This window comes from Ranitomeya variabilis, chromosome 6, assembly GCF_051348905.1.
Source record: "Ranitomeya variabilis isolate aRanVar5 chromosome 6, aRanVar5.hap1, whole genome shotgun sequence".
NCBI lineage: Eukaryota > Metazoa > Chordata > Amphibia > Anura > Dendrobatidae > Ranitomeya > Ranitomeya variabilis.
This window is the reverse complement of record NC_135237.1, coordinates 305,598,065-305,615,357: the sequence shown is the minus strand read 5'-3', so window position 1 is coordinate 305,615,357 and position 17,293 is coordinate 305,598,065.

The window sequence follows — 17,293 nt, the reverse complement described above, 5'->3', positions numbered from 1 at the left end:
AGGAAAGGGAACTATGCGGTCAGTATTAAAAACTACAAAAACCACGCAGAGTGTGCAAAAAGACCTCCACACCGACTCACGGTGTGGAGGTGCAGCTCTGCACCCCCAGAGCTTCCAGCTAGCAAGGAAATATCATAATAGCAAGCTGGACTGGAAACATAGCATGTACTGAAAAATATATTCAAAAACCGATAAACAGCAAATGACTAGCAAGGACTTAGCTTCTGCTGGAGTAGACAGGTCATCTGAGAAATCCAAGAGAGATCTGAACTAGTACTGAGACATTGGCAGCTGGCATGCATTAACGACCTGGGCAGAGTTAAATAGGGAAGCCAGCAGCAGCAATAAACGAGGGCAGCTGAGAAAGCCAACCTCAAAGATCAGCAGTTCCACTTAAAGCCACCAGTACCATTCACGACCACAGGAGGGAGCCCGAGAACGGAATTCACAACAGTACCCCCCCCTTGAGGAGGGGTCACCGAACCCTCACCAGAGCCCCCAGGCCGATCAGGACGAGCCAAATGAAAGGCACGAACCAAATCGGCAGCATGGACATCGGAGGAAACAACCCAGGAATTATCCTCCTGACCATAGCCCTTCCATTTAACTAGGTACTGAAGCTTCCGTCTCGAAATACGAGAATCTAAAATCTTCTCCACCACATACTCCAACTCCCCCTCAACCAACACCGGAGCAGGAGGATCAACGGAAGGAACCATAGGCGCCACATATCTCCGCAACAACGACCTATGGAACACATTATGGATGGCAAAAGAAGCTGGAAGGGCCAAACGAAACGACACAGGATTGATAATTTCAGAAATCTTATAAGGACCAATGAAACGAGGCTTGACCTTAGGAGAATAAACCTTCATGGGAACAAAACGAGAAGACAACCAAACCAAATCCCCAACACGAAGTCGGGGACCAACACAGCGACGGCGGTTAGCAAAACGTTGCGCCTTCTCCTGAGACAAAGTCAAATTGTCCACCACGTGAGTCCAAATTTGCTGCAACCTGTCCACCACAGAATCCACACCAGGACAGTCAGAAGGCTCAACCTGCCCTGAAGAAAAACGAGGATGAAAACCAGAATTACAAAAAAAAGGCGAAACCAAGGTAGCAGAACTTGCCCGATTATTAAGGGCGAACTCGGCCAATGGCAAGAAGGTCACCCAATCATCCTGATCAGCAGAGACAAAGCATCTCAGATAGGTCTCCAAGGTCTGATTAGTTCGTTCGGGGTGGCCATTTGTCTGAGGATGGAACGCTGAAGAAAAAGACAAATCAATGCCCACTTAGCACAAAAGGACCGCCAAAACCTAGAAACAAACTGGGAACCTCTATCCGACACAATGTTCTCCGGAATGCCATGTGTTGTGAATTTGCTTTTTGCTCCCTCTAGTGGTTACTAGTTTTTTGACTCTGGTTTTTCTGTCATTCCTTTTATCCGCACCTGGGTCGTTAGTTAGGGGTGTTGCTATATAAGCTCCCTAGACCTTCAGTTCAATGCCTGGCAACGTAGTTATCAGAGCTAGTCTGCTGTGCTCTTGTCTACTGATCCTGGTTCCAGTTATATCAGCTAAGTCTGCCTTTTGCTTTTTGCTATTTGTTTTGGTTTTGTATTTTTGTCCAGCTTGTTCCAAATCTATATCCTGACCTTTGCTGGAAGCTCTAGGGGGCTGGTGTTCTCCCCCCGGACCGTTAGACGGTTCGGGGGTTCTTGAATTTCCAGTGTGGATTTTGATAGGGTTTTTGTTGACCATATAAGTTACCTTTCTTTATTCTGCTATCAGTAAGCGGGCCTCTCTGTGCTAAACCTGGTTCATTTCTGTGTTTGTCATTTCCTCTTACCTCACCGTTATTATTTGTGGGGGGCTTCTATCCAGCTTTGGGGTCCCCTTCTCTGGAGGCAAGAAAGGTCTTTTGTTTTCCTCTACTAGGGGTAGCTAGATTCTCCGGCTGGAGCGTGTCATCTAGAATCAACGTAGGAATGATCCCCGGCTACTTCTAGTGTTGGCGTTAGGAGTAGATATATGGTCAACCCAGTTACCACTGCCCTATGAGCTGGATTTTTGTATTCTGCAGACTTCCACGTACCTCTGAGACCCTCGCCATTGGGGTCATAACAGTTTGCCAGGCCAGTATTAAATGTTTAATGCGTTGCAGAAGAGGGATTATAAGAAAGAAGATTCTGAGTTTTGTTTTTTTTTCTTTCTTCTTCCCCTTTACCTCAGAGTGGCTATGCTTGCTGCAGACATGAATGTCCAGACCTTGATTACAAGTGTGGACCAGCTGGCTACTCGTGTGCAGGGCATACAAGACTATGTTATCAGAAATCCTAGGTCAGAACCTAAAATACCGATTCCTGAACTGTTTTCCGGAGACAGGCCCGCTGGTCATTGTTTTTCTCCCGCTTTGATTTTGTTGTCTCGTATTTACCAGGTTCAAAGAATGTGAAGGCCGATGCTTTTTCTAGGAGCTTTGTGCCTGATGCTCCTGGAGTCGCTGATCCTGTTGGTATTCTTAAAGATGGAGTTATCTTGTCAGCTATTTCTCCGGATCTGCGACGTGTGTTGCAGAGATTTCAGGCTGATAGGCCTGAGTCTTGTCCACCTGACAGACTGTTTGTCCCGGATAAATGGACCAGCAGAGTCATTTCCGAGGTTCATTCCTCGGTGTTGGCAGGTCACCCGGGAATTTTTGGCACCAGAGATCTGGTGGCCAGGTCCTTTTGGTGGCCTTCCTTGTCAAGGGATGTGCGGTCATTTGTGCAGTCCTGTGGGACTTGTGCTCGAGCTAAGCCTTGCTGTTCTCGTGCCAGCGGTTTGCTCTTGCCCTTGCCTGTCCCGAAGAGACCTTGGACACATATCTCCATGGATTTCATTTCTGATCTTCCGCTATCTCAGGGCATGTCCGTTATCTGGGTGATATGTGATCGCTTCTCCAAGATGGTCCATTTGGTTCCTTTGCCTAAGCTGCCTTCCTCTTCCGATCTGGTTCCTGTGTTTTTCCAGAACGTGGTTCGTTTGCACGGCATCCCTGAGAATATTGTGTCAGACAGAGGATCCCAGTTCGTTTCTAGGTTCTGGCGATCCTTTTGTAGTAGGATGGGCATTGATTTGTCGTTTTCGTCTGCTTTCCATCCTCAGACTAATGGACAGACGGAGCGAACCAATCAGACTTTGGAGGCTTATTTGAGGTGTTTTGTCTCTGCTGATCAGGACGATTGGGTGACATTCTTGCCGTTGGCTGAGTTTGCCCTTAATAATCGGGCTAGTTCCGCCACCTTGGTTTCGCCTTTTTTCTGCAACTCTGGTTTCCATCCTCGCTTTTCTTCGGGTCATGTGGAGCCTTCTGACTGTCCTGGGGTGGATTCTGTGGTAGATAGGTTGCAGCGGATCTGGAATCATGTGGTGGACAACTTGAAGTTGTCACAGGAGAGGGCTCAGCACTTTGCCAACCGCCGCCGCGGTGTGGGTCCCCGACTACGCGTTGGGGATTTGGTATGGCTTTCTTCCCGCTTTGTTCCTATGAAGGTCTCCTCTCCCAAATTTAAACCTCGTTTTATTGGGCCTTACAAGATATTGGAAATCCTTAATCCTGTATCTTTTCGTCTGGATCTTCCTGTGTCGTTTGCTATTCACAATGTATTTCATAGGTCCTTGTTGCGGCGGTACATTGTGCCTGTAGTTCCTTCTGCTGAGCCTCCTGCTCCGGTGTTGGTTGAGGGCGAGTTGGAGTACGTGGTGGAGAAGATCTTGGATTCTCGCCTCTCCAGGCGGAGGCTTCAGTACCTGGTCAAGTGGAAGGGCTATGGTCAGGAGGATAATTCCTGGGTGGTCGCCTCTGATGTTCATGTGGCCGATTTAGTTCGTGCCTTTCATGCCGCTCATCCTGATCGCCCTGGTGGTCGTGGTGAGGGTTCGGTGACCCCTCACTAAGGGGGGGGTACTGTTGTGAATTTGCTTTTTGCTCCCTCTAGTGGTTACTAGTTTTTTGACTCTGGTTTTTCTGTCATTCCTTTTATCCGCACCTGGGTCGTTAGTTAGGGGTGTTGCTATATAAGCTCCCTAGACCTTCAGTTCAATGCCTGGCAACGTAGTTATCAGAGCTAGTCTGCTGTGCTCTTGTCTACTGATCCTGGTTACAGTTATATCAGCTAAGTCTGCCTTTTGCTTTTTGCTATTTGTTTTGGTTTTGTATTTTTGTCCAGCTTGTTCCAAATCTATATCCTGACCTTTGCTGGAAGCTCTAGGGGGCTGGTGTTCTCCCCCCGGACCGTTAGACGGTTCGGGGGTTCTTGAATTTCCAGTGTGGATTTTGATAGGGTTTTTGTTGACCATATAAGTTACCTTTCTTTATTCTGCTATCAGTAAGCGGGCCTCTCTGTGCTAAACCTGGTTCATTTCTGTGTTTGTCATTTCCTCTTACCTCACCGTTATTATTTGTGGGGGGCTTCTATCCAGCTTTGGGGTCCCCTTCTCTGGAGGCAAGAAAGGTCTTTTGTTTTCCTCTACTAGGGGTAGCTAGATTCTCCGGCTGGAGCGTGTCATCTAGAATCAACGTAGGAATGATCCCCGGCTACTTCTAGTGTTGGCGTTAGGAGTAGATATATGGTCAACCCAGTTACCACTGCCCTATGAGCTGGATTTTTGTATTCTGCAGACTTCCACGTACCTCTGAGACCCTCGCCATTGGGGTCATAACAGCCATGCAAACGAACCACATGCTGAAAAAATAATGGAACCAAATCAGAGGAGGAAGGCAATTTAGGCAAGGGTACCAAATGGACCATCTTAGAAAACCGATCACAAACCACCCAGATGACAGACATCCTTTGAGAGACAGGAAGATCAGAAATGAAATCCATGGAAATATGCGTCCAGGGCCTCTTCGGGACAGGCAAAGGCAAAAGCAACCCACTGGCACGAGAACAGCAAGGTTTGGCCCGAGCACAAATCCCACAGGACTGCACAAAAGAACGCACATCCCGTGACAAGGAAGGCCACCAAAAGGACCTAGCAACCAAATCTCTGGTACCAAAAATCCCAGGATGACCAGCCAATACTGAACAATGAACCTCAGAAATAACCCTACTAGTCCATCTATCAGGGACAAACAGTTTCTCCACAGGACAGCGGTCAGGTCTATCAGCCTGAAACTCCTGCAGAACCCGCCGCAAATCAGGGGAGATGGCAGACAAAATCACCCCCTCTTTGAGAATACCAGCCGGCTCAGAGACTCCCAGAGAATCAGGCAAAAAACTCCTAGAAATGGCATCAGCCTTCACATTCTTAGATCCCGGAAGGTATGAGACCACAAAATCGAAATGGGAGAAAAACAGTGACCATCGAGCCTGTCTAGGATTCAACCTCTTGGCGGACTCGAGGTAAGTCAGATTCTTGTGATCAGTCAAGACCACCACGCGATGTTTGGCTCCCTCAAGCCAATTTCCCCACTCCTCGAATGCCCGCTTCATAGCCAACAACTCCCGATTGCCGACATCATAATTACGCTCAGCAGGCGAAAACTTTCTAGAAAAGAAAGCACACAGCTTCATCAAAGAGCCATCAGAACTTCTCTGAGACAAAACAGCCCCTGCCCCAATCTCAGAAGCATCAACCTCGACCTGAAAAGGGAGCAAAACATCTGGCTGACGCAACACAGGGGCCGAAGTAAAACGACGTTTAAGCTCCTGAAAAGCCTCAACGGCCGCAGGGGACCAGTTCACCACATCAGCGCCTTTCTTCGTCAAATCAGTCAAAGGCTTAACCACACTAGAAAAATTAGCGATGAAGCGACGGTAAAAATTAGCAAAGCCCAGGAACTTCTGAAGACTCTTCACAGATGTAGGTTGAGTCCAATCATAAATGGCCTGAACTTTAACAGGGTCCATCTCGATAGTAGAAGGGGAAAAAATGAAGCCCAAAAAGGAAACCTTCTGAACTCCAAAGAGGCATTTAGACCCCTTCACAAACAACACATTAGCACGAAGGACCTGGAACACCATCCTGACGTGCCTTACATGAGACTCCCAATCATCCGAAAAGACCAAAATATCATCCAAATATACAATCATGAACCTATCCAGATACTTCCGGAAGATGTCGTGCATAAAGGACTGAAACACAGATGGGCCATTAGAAAGCCCGAATGGCATCACCAGGTACTCAAAATGGCCCTCGGGCGTATTAAATGCTGTTTTCCATTCATCGCCCTGTTTAATACGCACAAGATTATACGCCCCTCAAAGGTCAATCTTGGTAAACCAACTAGCCCCCTTAATTCGAGCAAACAAATCAGACAACAGAGGCAAAGGGTACTGAAATTTGACCGTGATTTTATTGAGGAGGCGGTAATCTATACAGGGTCTCAGAGAGCCATCCTTCTTGGCCACAAAAAAGAACCCTGCTCCCAACGGTGACGAAGACGGGCGAATATGTCCTTTCTCCAAGGACTCCTTTACATAACTCCGCATAGCGGCATGTTCTGGCACAGATAAATTAAACAGTCGGCCCTTAGGGAACTTACTACCAGGAATCAAATTAATAGCGCAATCACAGTCCCTATGAGGAGGTAGGGCACTGGACTTGGGCTCATCAAATACATCCTGATAATCCGACAAAAACTCAGGAATTTCAGAAGGAGTGGAAGAAGAAATTGACATCAAAGGAACATCAGTATGTATCCCTTGACAACCCCAACTAGACACAGACATTGATTTCCAATCCAGTACATGATTATGAACCTGTAACCATGGCAAACTTAACACGACAACATCATGCAAATTATGCAACACCAAAAAGCGAATATTTTCCTGATGTGCGGGAGCCATGCACATGGTCAGATGAGTCCAGTACTGAGGTTTATTCTTGGCCAATGGCGTAGCATCAATCCCCCTTAAGGGAATAGGAATCTGCAAAGGCTCCAAGAAAAAACCACAGCACCTGGCAAACTCCAAGTCCATCAAATTCAGAGCAGCGCCCGAATCCACAAATGCCATAACAGAGTAGGACGACAATGAGAAAATCAGAGTAACAGATAAGAGAAATTTAGGCTGCACAGTACTAATGGTGACAGACCTAGCGAACCTCTTAGTGCGCTTAGGACAATCAGAGATAGCATGAGAGGAGTCACCACAGTAAAAACACAGCCCATTCTGACGCCTGTGTTCTTGCCATTGAGCTCTGGTCAAAGTCCTATCACATTGCATAGGCTCAGGCCTCCGCTCAGAGGACACCGCCAAATGGCGCACAACTTTGCGCTCATGCAAACGCCGATCAATCTGAATGGCCAAAGACATTGACTCATTCAGACCAGCAGGCGTGGGGAACCCCACCATAACATCCTTAAGGGCTTCAGAAAGACCCTTTCTGAAAATTGCTGCCAGGGCACACTCATTCCATTGAGTAAGTACAGACCACTTTCTAAACTTCTGGCAATATACTTCTGCCTCATCCTGACCCTGACATAGAGTCAGCAAGATCTTTTCTGCCTGATCCACAGAATTAGGTTCGTCATAAAGCAATCCAAGCGCTAGAAAAAATGCATCCACATTAAGCAATGCAGGATTTCCTGGCTCAAGGGAGAATGCCCAGTCTTGCGGATCACCACGCAACAAAGAAATAATAATCTTTACTTGCTGAATGGGATCACCAGAGGAGCGGGGTTTCAGAGCAAGAAACAGTCTGCAATTATTTTTGAAATTCAAAAATTTAGATCTATCCCCAGAAAACAAATCAGGAATTGGAATTCTAGGCTCTAACATCGGATTCTGAACTACATAATCTTGAATACTCTGTACCCTAGCAGTGAGTTGATCCACACAAGAGGACAAACCTTGAATATCCATATCTACACCTGAGTCCTGAACCACCCAGAGGTTAAGGGGAAAAGAAAAACAAAACAAGCTGCAAAGAAAAAAAAATTGACTCAGAACTTCTCTTATCCCTCTTTTGAGATGCATTAACGCTTTTTGGCCAGCTGTACTGTTATGACCTGGTGGTTAGGTTTTAGGTGTCTTTGAACTCGTAATGAACTGGAGAATCATAATATCAGGTCAGCTTTAGCATTTAGTGAACCTAGCAAAAAAGCCAAACAAAAAACAAGTGTGGGATTGCACTTTTTTTGCAATTTCACCGCACTTGGATTTTTTTCCCATTTTCTAGTACAGAACATGGTAAAACCAATGATGTCTTTCAAAAGCACAACTCGTCCTACAAAAAATAAGCCCTCACGTGGCCATATTGATGGAAAGATAAAAAAGTTATGGCTCTGGGAAGGAGGGGAGCGAAAAACGAATATGGAAAAATGGAAAATACCTAGGTCGTGAATGGGTTAAATATGTGGCCTTTTTTAAAAAAAAATTAAACTATTAAATACTGAGTAGACCAAGGCTAGCAGACAGAAAAAACAATGTATGTCTGTAAAGTGAGGATTTTGATACCATAGATACACCAGGTGTCTGACAGAGATAATAGACTGTTTAAATATGTGGCCTTTTTTTTTAAACCACTAAATACTGAGTGGACCAAGGCTAGCAGACAAAACAATGTAATATATGCCTGCAAAGTGAAGATTTTGACACCACAGATACATCGGGCATCTGACGGAGATAACAGACTGTTTAAATATGTGGCTTTAAAAAAAGAAAATTATCACCACAAAATAATGAGGAGACCAAGGCTAGCAGACAAAACAGTGCAATGAATGCCTGCAAAGCAAGGTTTTTTGACACCACAGATACACCAGGTGTCTGACGGAGATAGCAGACTGTTTAAATATGTGGTCTTTAAAAAAATAAAAAATAAAAATAAGCCACAAAATACTGAGTAGACCAAGGCTAGCAGACCAAAAAAATGCAATGTATGCCTGAAAAGTAAGAATTTGGAGACCACAGATAGACCAGGCATCAGACGGAGATAACAGACTGGTCAAAATGTGGCCTTACTTTTTTGGGCCTATCAAAATTCTGTCAATAAGTAGGTTATTACACTAAAAAATAAAATTGGAATGCTAAAAATTGTTAAATATTTAGTGCAATGATATGCAATGCGTGTGGTGTACAAATCACAGTGATAAATTTAAGAACTGTAGCTAAATATTTTTGGGCCAGCTACAGATTTTTGGGGCAGCAAAATTGTGCCCTAAAATGTTGGAATGAAAAAGTAGATGTGTGCATAGCTGTAAAGAGTTGCCAGAGTAGGTTCCCACACCGTAGTATATAGCAAAAGCTCGGCACTCAACTTAACGTAAGACAGGTGATTTAATGGTGTCCACAAAATAATAGAAACGTGTTGGTCCTACACCCGGACCTTCATCAGTCACAGTTGATAAATGTGAGGGAGCGAGTGGACCCACAGAATTGCTGATTGTGGAATGAAATCACACTTGTGTGTGAGCGCTGCCTGTATGTGGACAGTATAGCCCCAAATGAAGCGATATACCTTAAAATATCAGGACATAAGTCCCGTGCCTGTGTGCACACTCCCTTGGAAAAAGCTTAAGGCTATGTGCACATGTATTCTTGGCCACTGCGGATTTTTCCGCAGCAGATTTGATAAATCTGCAGGGCAAAAACGCTGTGTTTTTGCTGCAGATTTATTGCGGATTTACTGCTTTCACTGCGGTTTTACAACTGCGGTTTCCATAGGGGCAGCTGTGAAACCGCTGCAGAATCCTCAGAAAGAAGTGACATGCTGCGGAATGTAAACCGTGTGTTTTTTTTCACAGCATGTGCACAGCGTTTTTGGTTTCCCATAGGTTTACATTGAACTGTAAACACATGAAAAACTGCTGTGGACCCACAGCTGTGGAAAAGCTGCTGATCCACAGCAAAATCCGCATCGTGTGCACATACCCTAAATGTGAAATGCGCGTTGGGGTGCCACGGTCACTTAGGCTACTTTCACACTAGCGTTGTACGACGCACGACGAATTGCGTCATTGCGACGTACCGACGCAAGCAGTGAAAGCGCCGCACAATGAAGGCAGCGGATGCTGTTTTTCAACGCATCCGCTGCCCCATTGTGAGGTGTGGGGAGGAGGGGGCGGAGTTTTGGCCACGCATGTGCAGTTGGAAATGGCGGACATAACGCACCAAAAAACATTACATGCAATGTTTTTTGGTGACGACGGTCCGACGCAACCGTCGCCCGACGGTTGCGACGTGTGTCAATGCGTCGCACTGCATCGCTAATGCAAGTCTATGGAGAAAAAACGCATCCTGCAAGCACTTTTGCAGGATGCGTTTTTTCAACAAAACGACGAAGTGCACGATGCTAGTGTGAAAGTAGCCTTAAAGGTACAGTACTTGTTTATCTCCACTTCCATCTTTAAGGTTCCATATCCCTGTTCCTCACCATCATGCCCCCTTCTTATGAACTTTTTGCTGCATATGTCACAAACTAGCCATTAATTGAAAACGTTTTCATTTTTTGTGGCTGAATCATGTGGAGGCAATTACTGCTATATTGATTAATTGGGATATGTATAAAGATGATAAAACATTGTTATGGGGCTAGTCATGTTTTGACTGCTTTACTATGTATAATATATAAGAAAAGAAAATTTTTGGAAGCTTCATTGCTCCACAAATTTATAAATACATAATTTTTATTCTAAGTCTAGTAGCAGCTCTATTCTTTTAGACGAAGATTCACCTGTAATTTGTGTACCCTTTTTTTGGCTGTTTTTTTGCATATTGTTCTCGCCATATTGACTGATTTTACCTCTAATCTTTTAATATTGTATCAATAAAAATATTCGTGTAATTTTATGGCATATAGCTTCCTGTTTATTTTTTTATTTACCGTATATACTCGAGTATAAGCCAACCCGAGTATAAGCCGACCCCCCTAATTTTGCCACAAAAAACTGGGAAAACTTATTGACTCGAGTATAAGCCTAGGGTGGAAAATGCAGCAGGTACCGGTGAATTTCAAAATTAAAAATAGATATTCCATACCGTTCATTATGGCCCCATAGATGCTCCACATAAAGCTGTGCCACATATAATGCTCTGCACCGTTCATTATGGCCCCATAGATGCTCCACATAAAGCTGTGCCATATATAATGCTCTGCACCGTTCATTATGGCCCCATAGATGCTCCACATAAAGCTGTGCCATATATACAATGCTCTGCACCGTTGCCCCATAGATAGCTGTGCCATATATATAATGCTCTGCACCGTTGCCCCATAGATAGCTGTGCCATATATATAATGCTCTGCACCATTGCCCAATAGCTGTGCCATATAGTGCTCTGCACCGTTGCCCCATAGCTGTGCCATATAGTGCTCTGCACCGTTGCCCCATAGCTGTGCCATATAGTGCTCTGCACTGTTGCCCCATAGCTGTGCCATATATATAATGCTCTGCACCGTTGCCCCATAGCTATGCCATATAGTGCTCTGCACCGTTGCCCCATAGCTGTGCCATATAGTGCTCTGCACCGTTGCCCCATAGCTGTGCCATATAGTGCTCTGCAACGTTGCCCCATAGCTGTGCCATATAGTGCTCTGCACCGTTGCCCCATAGCTGTGCCATATAGTGCTCTGCACCGTTGCCCCATAGATACTCCACATAAATCTGTGCCATTGCTGCTGCTGCAATTAAAAAAAAACGACATACTCACCTCTCTTGCTTGCAGCTCCTCGGCGTCCCGTCCCGGCGTCTCTCTGCACTGACTGATCAGGCAGAGGGCGCCGCGCACACTATATGCGTTATCGCGCCCTCTGACCTGCACAGTCAGTGCGGAGAGACGCCGGGAAGATGGCGCGACGCCCGGCTTGTGGAAAGAGGACAGGTGAATATGACATACTTACCTGCTCCCGGCGTCCCGCTCCTTCCCCCGGACAGCTGGTCTTTGGTGCCGCAGCCTCTTCCTCTATCAGCGGTCACCGGCACCGCTTCATTAGAGAAATGAATAGGCGGCTCCGCCCCTATGGGAGGTGGAGCAGCCTATTCATTTCTCTAATGAGCGGTCCCACGTGACCGCTCAGGGGAAGAGCTGCGGCACCCGGAGACCGTGGGACGGGCAGGGGGAGCGTCAGGAACGCCGGAACTAGGTGAGTATATGACAGTCCTCACCCGCCGACCCCACCACCGATCATGACTCGAGTATAAGCCGAGAGGGGCACTTTCAGCCCAAAAATTTGGGCTGAAAATCTCGGCTTATACTCGAGTATATACGGTATGTAATATTTGGAAGTGCCTTAGATCAAGGCATGGTATATACTTTATGAGGTTTCTCCCATAAACTATTCCGTGGTCTGGAGTACATTTTGTTAGTATATAACCCTCAAAAAACTCATAAAAAATGTATCAGTATTATATTGCCACCTATAGGCTATTCCATGGATTGAAGTACGTGTGTAATGTGTATGAGGCCCTCCTTTATGTCTAGTACAGGGTATAGGTATATCTGAGTCCCTTATTTTTGGCAGTCCTTATTTCCTTCATAAATTACGCTGAAATTTCCTATTTTTAAATAAAAAACAATCTTGATTTACTTATATATGTTTTAAATCCTTTTTAAATGTTGCCTTATACACAAGTCATTATACAGGAAGGAATGTTCCTTAACATTTTTTTCCTGTAAAATGCAATTTCTCGTTGGTTTGGAATGTTTTTTTGTCACTCCTTAAAGTGGAGTAAAAGTGTGGCACCATTGTTCTCAGCAGCGATATGGGAGTCAGAGATGCTTTTAGGGGACTTTATAATGCTTTTCCAATGCTGATCTCCTTCCATTCAGCAATTTTACCATCCACTTGAACATTTTCACTGCCTCCCAGACCTCTTTGTAGCCTCTTTTAGAGGCTATGTTGGGGTCTCATATGGTATATTGCAGGCTATTTGGGGGCTTAAACTGTATACAAGAGGCTATATGGGGATCATGCTGTAAATAGGAGGCTATGTGGGAGCTCATACTTAATGTAGGAGGCTATGTGAAGCCTCATACTGTATATAGGAGGCAATTTGAGGGATCATATTATATATAGAGAGGCTATTAAGGGCTCATACTGTATATAGGGGCTGTGTTGGTTCTTATGCTACATGGATGGCTATGTGTGGGCTGAAAAATGCATAGAGGCGCAGTGTACAGGCTCATAGGTATATAGTGGTATGTCAGCATACTTACTTCTACTTAATATTAAGTAATACAATTCATATTTATTTACATATAATTAATATGTTAACATTAATATTGAGAAGAATTATAGTAATTTCAGCCTATTGCTTCAGTCCACAATAACAGTCACGGTCTCTGATGTGGTCCCTTCAGAAAATTAATTGCCCAGTCCTGTTCTGAAGGATTCAGAAAGTATTTTGACAATTAGTATCTCATTAATAACATTAGTTCAGTTCAAATACTTGCATACTTAGCATTTCCCATCAGTCTAATATGCAACATAAATTGTGGTGTTTTTATCTCGCTTGAATCCTAACATTGATTTCTTTATACAAATAATTTGTTAAAGCTACATAAAATATTCTTCAAAATAGGTTTGTTTATGCATTCACTGCTATTTTCATTTGTAATTAATGGGCATCATACTCCTATACCCACTTGAAAGTTCTGAACATCATATTGCATTTAATAAAAAAAGAGACATACAAAAACTAATGAGACACTTTTGATTTGAAAATCCATAACTCATGTACAAAATTTTGAAGGTGGTACAAAATCTCATAAAGACATCCAATTAGGTAGGAATGCAAAACTGAAAGACTACTATTAACAGTACTGCTATTTCAGGAATTAATCTGAGAACTTTTAAAATGAATCATTTACATTATACTTTAAAGTAATCTATGATTTAAACGTTTTTTGCATAAAACCCTGAAGTGAGTTGAATATTTGTTTTTCCATTTAGAAAGCAGTGTGATCTTTGTAAGGTCAGGTAAAAAGTGGGTAATGTGTACACAATCTGCTTTTTAAAGGCTTTTTGGATGCCTGCAATTATGAGGATGGCCTATAAATGAATTGACCCTCTATTTATTTCAGCTACAAGTGTAATTATAGTGTTTTTCCGTTAATAACTTTCTTTTAAATTGTTTGTTCTCTTTTCTGTCATCCTAGTCATACAACACATTATGTATCAATCGTTTTTAAACAAATTAATATCATGTTATATCTGCTTGTTTCTTGTTGTCTGTTTGTCTCTATATATTAATAATACACTCTCTATGCTTCCACGTATTTAACATCTTCAGGACCTTTAACATACCCATAACATACCCATATGTCATAGACGGAAAGGAGTTCCTGACCTTTGATGTATGGGTATGTCCTTGTGATCATGCAACCACTGTGTATGAAGTCATTAAGATGCTGTTTCTGACAACAGGGCTCCATGACTCATTACCACAGCTGGTTTTATTGCCCCACCGCAGCTGAGATTGTTGAGATTTTGTACAGTCAGTTCTGAACAGCTAACAACAGTGATTTCAGTATTTTGGCAAATTATATTGCCTAAAACAATGAAGTCCAGCTATTATTAGTGCTATAATAGCACTGGTCATAGGCTGGTGCTAGGAGACTGCAGCAGCACCAGCACTGATTGAAGCAATCAGACAATGACGTCCAATCTCACCAATCAGTGAGCAGAGACGCGGTCTCGGTGACAGCTCTGCCTCTTTCCAGCTTTGAATCTGTGATGACAGTATTTATTCTTAATTAAGCCAGATGTATTTTTCTTCAGTAGATCAATTGACATAGGCTATTGTTCATATGAGCCTGAAAATTGACTCTTCAATTAATGTGTTTATCTTTGGTGGTTCAAGAGACATAGGCTATTGTACATATGAGCCTAAGGGTACTGTCACACAGTGCCATTTTCATCGCTACGACAGTACGATTTGTGACGTTCTAGCAATATCGTTACGATATCGCAGTGTCTGACACGCAGCAGCGATCAGGGACCCTGCTGAGAATCGTACGTCGTAGCAGATCGTTTGGAACTTTCTTTCGTCGCTTGATCACCCGCTGACATCGCTGGATCGTTGTGTGTGACACCGATCCAGCGATGTGTTCGCTTGTAACCAGGGTAAACATCGGGTAACTAAGGGCAGGGCCGCGCTTAGTAACCCGATGTTTACCCTGGTTACCAGCGTAAACGTAAAAAAAACAAACAGTACATACTCACATTCCGGTGTTTGTCCTCCGGCGTCTCAGCTTCTCTGCACTGTGAACGCCGGCCAGCCGGAAAGCGAGCACAGCGGTGACGTCACCGCTCTGCTTTACGGCTATGGTGCTTACACAGTGCAGAGAAGCAGAACGCCGGGGGACAGACACCGGAATGTAAGTATGTACTGTTTGGTTTTTTTACGTTTACGCTGGTAACCAGGGTAAACATCGGGTTACTAAGCGCGGCCCTGCACTTAGTAACCCGATGTTTACCCTGGTTACCCGGGGACTTCGGCATCGCTCCAGCGCCGTGATTGCAAAGTGTGACCGCAGTCTATGACGCTGGAGCGATAATCATACGACGCTGCGACGTCACGGATCGTGCCGTCGTAGCGATGAAAATGGTACTGTGTGACGGTACCCTAAATGTTAACTCTTGAGTTGATTAATGTGTTGCTAGCCTTGGAGGACAGGGATGGAGGGTCATTGAACTATCAATATTTGCTAATACTGTATGTTGATTACACATTGCATAAGTCCATATTGCTTTTTGACTTGCAAACATTGAAAGACAAATTATGCAGATTGATTAAAAACTAAAATGTGCTATAATAGTTGCGGGCGCTCAGGAATTCTTTTTTTAATTAAGTCCATTCAGTAATTGCAGTATCAGAATTTTAGTAGAAAAATCTTGTAATAATTATACCACAGTTTTTTCTTCTAATATAGAGTCAAAAACAGCTAGTTGTTAAAATTAGAGATGAGAGAACCTTACGAGGTTTGATTCGGTTCAATTCACCAAATGATTAGACGTTCGTTGTTGTGAATTTGGATTCTGGGCTCCCCCGGTGGCCGCTTGTGGAATTGGACTTGTCATCCTTTTTCCTGTTTCACCTGGTTCCATCAGTAGTGGGTGTCGCTATTTAAGCTCATTTCTCTGGTGGTTTCTTGCCGGTCAACAATGTTATCTGATGCCTCTCAGTGCTTGTTCCTGCTTCTGACAACTACTAGATAAGTTGGACTTTTGTCCATGTTTTGTTTTGCCTATTTGTTCCAGTTCACAGCTGAAGTTTTGTTACTGTGTCTGGAAAGCTCTCGTTGATCAGGGATTGCTACTCTGGCGTTATGAGTTAATGCCAGAGTTTAAGGTAATCTCTGGATGGTGTTTTGTTAGTGTTTTTCTGCTGACCATGAAAGTATACTATCTGTCTTCTGCTATCTAGTAAGCGGACCTCAAATTTGCTAAGACTATTTTCCTGCTGCGTTTGTAGTTTCATCTGAACTCACCGTCATTATATGTGGGGGGCTACTGTCTTCTTTGGAATATTTCTCTAGAGGTGAGCCAGGTCTTATATTTCCCTCTGCTAGCTATTTAGGTCTTAGGCCAGAGCTGGGCATCTAGCTATAATTAGGAAATGCTACCTGGCTATTTCTAGTTGCGCGGCAGGCTTAGTTCATGGTCAGTATAGTTCCATCTTCCGAGAGCTTGTCCCTCTATAGGCTTGCTATGATCTCTGCCTGCAGAGATCATGACAGTTTGACCGGCCAATAAAGTGTTAAAGACCCAGGTTGAGAAAGGAGAGTTATAAGAAGTCTGCTGGAATTTTTTTTTTTTTTTCTCCAGTCTGCCTTGCTGCAGTCTTTTTTCTCTCTCTCCTCCTAATCTCTGTATGCTCTGTGTGCACCTGACAATAATGGATCTCCAGAGTGTAACTGCGGGTTTGAATAATCTCATCACGAAAGTACAAAATTTACAAGATTTTGTGGTACATGCTCCGGTATCTGAGCCGAGAATTCCTTTGCCGGAGTTCTTCACAGGGAATAGAGCTAGCTTCCAGAATTTCCGAAATAATTGTAAGCTTTATTTGTCCCTGAAGTCTCGTTCAGCTGGAGACCCTGCTCAGCAGGTTAGGATTGTGATTTCCTTGCTCAGGGGTGACCCTCAAGATTGGGCCTTCTCATTGCCAGCAGGGGATCCTGCGTTACGCGATGTGGATGCGTTTTTTCTGGCCTTGGGCTTGCTTTATGAGGAACCTCATTTGGAACTTCAGGCAGAAAAAACTTTGATGGCACTATCTCAGGGGCAAGACGAAGCTGAAGTTTTCTGCCAAAAATTCCGTAAATGGTCTGTGCTTACTCAGTGGAATGAGTGCGCTT